The following is a 6,851-nucleotide window of genomic DNA, read 5'->3' on the forward strand; positions in this document are numbered from 1 at the left end:
GTGGACAATTGTGAGCTGTAGATATTGTAAATATTGAAAGACTGAAGCAAAAATGGAGAGACCAAGCAAATTATTTTACAAGACAGATCGTGTTTTCAATGTTTCTTTAAGTATGCTGTCTCATTGTTTTCTTATTTATTTTTTAATCATTTATTGTTTTTAGCCGGGGAAGAATGTGAATCGGAGGGAGTCAGAAGGGGATTTGCAGAGAGAAAGAAAAAAAAAAAAGACTTTGTGCCAAAATGTCTAGCGAATGATCATTATGTGCACGTGTTTGGAAAAAAAAAAGTGATCTGAACCTATTTTCATATTTAAATTAGTATTTTGCTGTTCAGAGGGCACATTGATTCATTTTTAAATATTTTGTTTATTGACATGATTCTAATACTGCAGTGCTTTTTACACAACAACGAAGCTGCGTTTTCATTTGAAGGAACTTTTTGTACTGTAGAGGTTGGCGTTTTTTTTGTTTTTGTTTTTTGCCTTTAGTCATTCCCCACGTTGTCCTGTACTGCCCCCTGGTGTCTGAAACCCATCCCCTTAATATATGGAAGTCTGCATACTAAATTTATTCATGCCACTACTTTATGTCACCGTCACTTGTTGTATAGCATGCTTTATTTTCATATCTTAAATTGTAAGGTAGGATCATAAAGGCAAAGAATGTGACTTAAACTTGACGTTATGCCGCTAATGGATGTGTTGATCATCTGTCTCCATCCTTCCTCCTGTCTGTCTCCTAGAGCCGAGCTGTAAATACCCACGTCTCTTATCTGTGCTCCCGTGTAGCTGCCCCCCCACTCCCTCCCTCTCACTTTGCAGTTGTCTTTATTCAGGGTCTTTATTTTTGTTTTGTGTAACAAAACAAAGCAGTCTTTAAAAAGAGACGGGAGATGAAGCGCGTGAAACCGATGCTGAAAGTAAAAACCATGCTTGTCAGTTTTGTGATGTAAATATTTCTATGACTGCAAGCTGAAAACTCATGGTTATGTTGAAGGCACTTATAATTTTTGATATACAAATGAAAGAAGAAAAAAAACAGTCTTAAAACAGTGATTAATATGAAAAAATGTCTTTTGATCAACCTTCATTTTGAGTGTATTTTGCTGTTCCTCCATGAGGACATTTTAAACTGTAACATAAATGGTTGTTTAACTTACTTCTGAAGATCATTAAATGGTCCATGACTCTGCATTTCATTTTTTTTTGTGTTCCTCAGAAATCCTCCTTTCTGCAACGTTTAATGTAGAGTGCTTTGAAAAGTGTTTGCCTTGTTACGTTTTTCATCTGTTTTTAATTTTTTATAGATAATCAGAAATTTGCATACCAGGCAAATATAACAAGAAGTAATACGATACGAACTTTTTCACTGATGGTTTCATTTGGTAAAAACAAAAGCTATTCAAACCAGCGAGCATATGTGAAAAAATAATGGCACTCTAAGTTTTTTACCCAGTGTCACCATTTGAGGCAAAAATTGCCATTTAGTCTCCTTTGATAAATGGTAATGAGCTGTCCCTCACTTCGCAGAACAGTTTTATTTCGGCCATTTTGTACAGTTTTAACCAAAAGTAGCCAGTTTAAGGTAATGCCGCACCATTACAACATAATTTTACTGTAGACTTTGACTGGGCCACTCTTAAACCAGTCCTTTTTGTGCCATTTTGAAGTGAACTTACTGGTGTTCTTTGGATTATTACCCTGCTTCATAAACCAAATAGGCTTCAAGCTGCTATTTAAAGTTTGGGTTAACCCTTTGAGGTTCACACCAAAAAAAAAACCCGTCAATAAATTTTTATTTTCTTTTCATTTTTTATTCCCTTAGATCAGGGCAATCCTGGTCCTCGAGGGCCGGTGTCCTGCAACTCTTAGATGTCTCCCTGGTCCAACATACTTGAATCCAACAGCTAAATCACCTAGCGCTATAGAACCAACTGCAACTGCAGTTGTGAGGCATCTAAGTCCTTTTGTTTATGGTGATACACAACAAAGCACTGGGAGCGGGCATCCGGGCACCGTTCTTACACTTAAGTGGCAAGTGTCCAAAGTTGTCATAAAATGAAAATGAATAAATTGGCGCAAGAGCTTAAATCTTTTTCTTGGAATGATATCAGCTATCAGGTGGTAACGTGAATCACGGTGGCAATAATCCTCCATGGCTGGGAAGCTGAAAACACTCATGAAGATCAGCATCGCAAGGAAATTTTCAATCTCCACAGGGCTGCAGTTGATTGCCCAGAAATGGGGGATCCAGAGTAAAGGTTGTTGTGCTGAGCAATATGGTGAATTGTCTCATCAGTGAAGTGTCTTGAGATACTGCAAGGGTGTCTATACAGAATCAGGAGCTTCAGATACAGAATCAGGAACAATTCATCAATGTCTTTATATCTCCATGTCCTGGGAGTTGCATTCTTTGGGTGTGGAGGTGAACAGGAGAGTCAGCTGGTTTGGTTTCTACAGTTTTTTTCTTTACCAAAAACCAGCCTCCTCTTATGGGCTGCTGGTTTTGAAGATGGGCTAGTCTCCTCCTCGCTCATGGACTCAAAAGAAGTTTCGTCTTCCTCTTGTGTAGGATGACAGTCAGGATCTTCTATGTGGTCATCATCATCGCTCAGATCAGGATAAGAATCGCTCAGGCTGTTATGGCATCAGAGCCTGATTTGTGTGTCCTTTCACCATAAAAAAGGTTTTGCTAGTATTTGTTGATAAAATCGAAGAAGAACAATGTGACAATTTAGGCATGTGCATCAGTAAATAGGTTGGAATATGTCAGTAAGTGATACATTAGTAGAAATTAATTTTTTAGAAATTTATTTGACCTTCATAAAAAAAACACCATAATATTACTATATAATGTTTAGTAAAACCTTTGACATTGTACTACGTTGAAAATGTAAGCTTACCTGTCATATTTTTTGCAACCTCCCCCCCCCCCTTGTTAGCACCTCATCTCATGCAAACTTCTTGTGAGGAAGGTTCTTGAACAGGTCAAAGCTTTAGTGACACAGTGCCATCTAGTGGAATTTTTCCGGTACTGCAGGAGTAAACCAATTAGTAGAAAAGGCTCAATAAGGTAGGTCAAGTTTAATTCATGCCTCAGTTAGACATAAGGTCACAAATTATACTCTACAGATTATTCTCTGGTTGACCATAACGCTAAAGGCTTCAGGCCAAATGGTGCTTTCAGAAGTCTTTCTGCTTCTTCAACACATCTGAGGCTACGATCTCCTTAGAGATCCTTAGAGATTGTGGCTACAATCTGAGGTGGTCATTCATTTTTTGTATGGGGGATACATCTAAAAGTTATAGGAAAGCAACACTACTGCCTATACCATCATACTGCTACAATCTCCATTAGATTTAGGTTAGATCAGATGTAACAGGTTTCATGCCTTCCAATAAGTTCAACATTTTTCAGTCCACAGAATATTTACCAAAAGTTTTGAGGATCATCAAGACGTTTGTTGCAAATAGATTGGCATTTCAGTTCCTTCAAATCAGCAGTGATTTCTTTTTTGTTTTTTCATCTTTGAAACTCTTCTATAGAGTGCTTTAGATATTGTTCTGGGTTCTTTTGTGACCTTCTAGATGAGTTGTTGATGCAGTCGGTCTTGGATAAATTCACTGGACTCAAACTCTTTCCAGACTGAAATGTCAATCACCTACTTTCCCGTCTGATCTTTTAGCCTCGTCTGACAGGTTCTGTTGAAGTGATTTTATCTTATTTTACAGGTCAGACAGTAATCCGGCCTGGGCTTGGCTAGTGATTTCCAATAAATCTGGTTAAGTACAGTTAATTCGTGATTTAACAAGGGTGAAGCAATTTTTTGTTTCTCATGGCCTGCTTTTATTTTTTTTTCTCTACATGGTATTAAATTAAATTATTTCATACATTTTGTTTTTACTCAATCTCCGTTTGTCTGATATTCAAATTTGTTTGATGATGCGAAACATCTGAGTTTGGCAACGACTTTGATGTTGAAAAAAATCTGTAAGAGGGCAAATAACTTTTTCACTGTACTGTATGACACATCTATTTAAAACTGAATAATCTTTGTGTCTTGAATGTTTATATAGTTTGCTACCAATTTCATTGGTGGGTATTAAGCATTACCAGACCAGTGCATCACAGTCAGAGCTGCAGTTTCTCCGTCTATCAGAAGATGTCAGTACGGGACTGAACAGCCATGTTTCCAGTTTGGGAAGTTTTAGAGCTTCCCAAGTTTGGGAAAGAAATCTACTGCCATCTCAGTTTGACTTCAGAAGGTGTTTGGACAAAATAGACCTGTCTGACCTTTGAAATAATTACATTTCTATGCACGCATTGGAGGCAAAACTAAATAAATGAATAACAAATGTATATTTACACCTATTAGTTTTGCTCTTCATAAATTAGACACTCTTCATGAAATCTGAGTAAAAATTGTGAGTTGTACCTTAATGCTGCAATTTAAGCCACTTATTTAAAGAGGACACACTTCTGTATTATTTGTAAGTTAAAAATAATTACTTATTTAATTTAAACTCTTGTTTCAAATGGCATGAACAACATTTCTGATCTGATAATGAATTTTATTAAACATCACAATGAATTCTGCTCAAAACCATTCAGTGTGAACAGGATGTCATCCTCACGCTTTGCAATCTGTCAGCTGCATTAAAGACAAACATTTACCTTAATATCTCACAGTGTTAGTGTAGCAGAAGAAAACTGTGATCCTGTCTCAAGCAGCCAAGATGGCCGCCGCAGAAAGACAGGAAAAACAAGTTTTTTAAAAATAAAGCATATTTCTGCAGTGTGACGGAATATTAGGGACAAACTAAGAAAATAAAAACCATGAAAATGGTTCAGCCATCTTAGATCTCAAGATGGCTGAAGCTGAAAGTGCAACAACTTCATTTTTAGTTCATTGATACAGTAAAATGTTGAAAGTAAAAGATGAAATTGGTCCAGTTAGTTATGGTTTATATGCCAGCACATGTCATCTTAAGAGTTTCATTTAGCATCATCTCTTCAGTGCAGGGGCGGGGGCACTGGCCCCCTGTTGGCGCCTGTCTAGAGCTGCCCCTGCCAACAGTCACCAGGACAACTTTTAAAAGTTTAAAAATAAATAAAGTTTAATTATTTTATTCATAACTTATAAAAACTTAAATATTTAGGATTCTAGGTAGTAGAATTTAAAACAAAAAGCTGTACAGGGTCCAGTAAAAGTATTCACAACTATTTAACTTTTTCTCTTTTTTTTTCCACGTTTTGTCCGCTTCAAACTTCACTGAATTTTTAGTGTAATGTAGAAGTTAAATGACCCAAGTTTTTAAATTTTTTTGCAAACAAAAATCTGAAAAGTTTGACATCCATTTGGGTTCAGCCTGCTCCCCAGTCAAGGACGCATTGAAACTGAAATTTTTTCCTCATCTTTCATTGGAGAATAGGCCAAAGTCTTTCAGATTGGGTTGGGAGGATATTTTTGAAGGTTGTTTTCAGGTCTGGCAACAGATTTTAAATTGAATATAGATCTTGACTCTGACTCGGCCTTCCTAACACATTCTTGTGATTCAATCAAAACCATTCCAGTGCAGCTTTGGGCTGCCAGGGGGCGTCGTCGTTTTGAAGCCTCTTCCAGCTTTTCCTTGTATCCTGACTCCATCCATGTTCTCATCAACCGACCAGCTTCACTACCTTACGAAAGCGTCGTGCTGCTACCTTCACATTTCACTGCAGGGGTCGTGTGTTCAGGGTAAAGCAAAGTGTTAGTTTTTCTCCCACACACAGCATTCTGCACATTGGCCCAAAACAAAAATTTAACTCTGGTTTTATCTGACCAGAGGATCTTCCCCTGCATGCCTGCTGTGAACTAGAAACCAGGGTTTTCCTTCAACAGGCTTCATTCTTTCTGCTTTCACCAAATCCCTTGAGAATTTTTTCCACGAAGGCCAAATTTGTGGCATGCACAAATAATGGTTTTCCCTGTTAAAACACTCCCATAAAATGTTGTTTTTTTGCAAATAAGTGTGACACCTTCTGTTCTCCATCATGTCAAGTGAAGCTAAAAATGAGAGAAATAAAAAAAAAGTGAAATGGAGCTTACTAACTCGGGTTTTTAGAGCAGCATTCCTCTGGTCTCAAATGAAGCAAGACAAATGAGCCTGATGGCTGTGAAAAGCAATAGTTAGAGACTCATCCTTGTAGGCAAACAGCTCTATGGTTTTGGAAATTTTATGACTGTGGCTTGAATCATTAGAGTTTCCGGCTTCACCCTGCCAAGTCACAGTATCCAAGCTGACAAATTCCCCAGAGGAGGCCTGTGGGAATTAGCAATTGGACATTTGGTGGTTGGTGCTACAATATTCGTCCTTATTTTTAGCTGTACCCTTTAATGTACAAAAAACATGATAAAAAAAATTATAATCAGCGGAAAACAAGTACCTAAATGTTTGTTCCTTCTGTCCAAGGCACTGTGCAGTTATAATGGTCTGGACAAAAATGGGAGAATTTTACCTAATACATTATCTAGAGTTGGCTTCAGTTATTACTTCCAATTGAACCCTTTCATGCATAGTGGTCACTGCAGTGGACAGCTATCTGAAAGCCATTTTCTTGTGCTTCTGGTGGATTTTTATGTTCTAAATGCACACAGACCACTGAAGTGGACACTAACGCATCATAAAATGCACTACCATTTTGCGCATGCGTACAATGCTGGAGGGCAAAAAGACTATTCTTTAACATGTGATGCTTAGCCGCACCGCAGAATAATTCCGTTATCTCAAACTTAGACATGTAGATATTATTAATTTCCTGCTGTGCTTAACAGCAAAGGGAGAAACCGTTAAAGTACAACTCAAAACCA

This window comes from Poecilia latipinna, unplaced genomic scaffold (genome assembly GCF_001443285.1).
Source record: "Poecilia latipinna isolate Pla-1442-1.1 unplaced genomic scaffold, P_latipinna-1.0 Scaffold2040, whole genome shotgun sequence".
Lineage (NCBI taxonomy): Eukaryota > Metazoa > Chordata > Actinopteri > Cyprinodontiformes > Poeciliidae > Poecilia > Poecilia latipinna.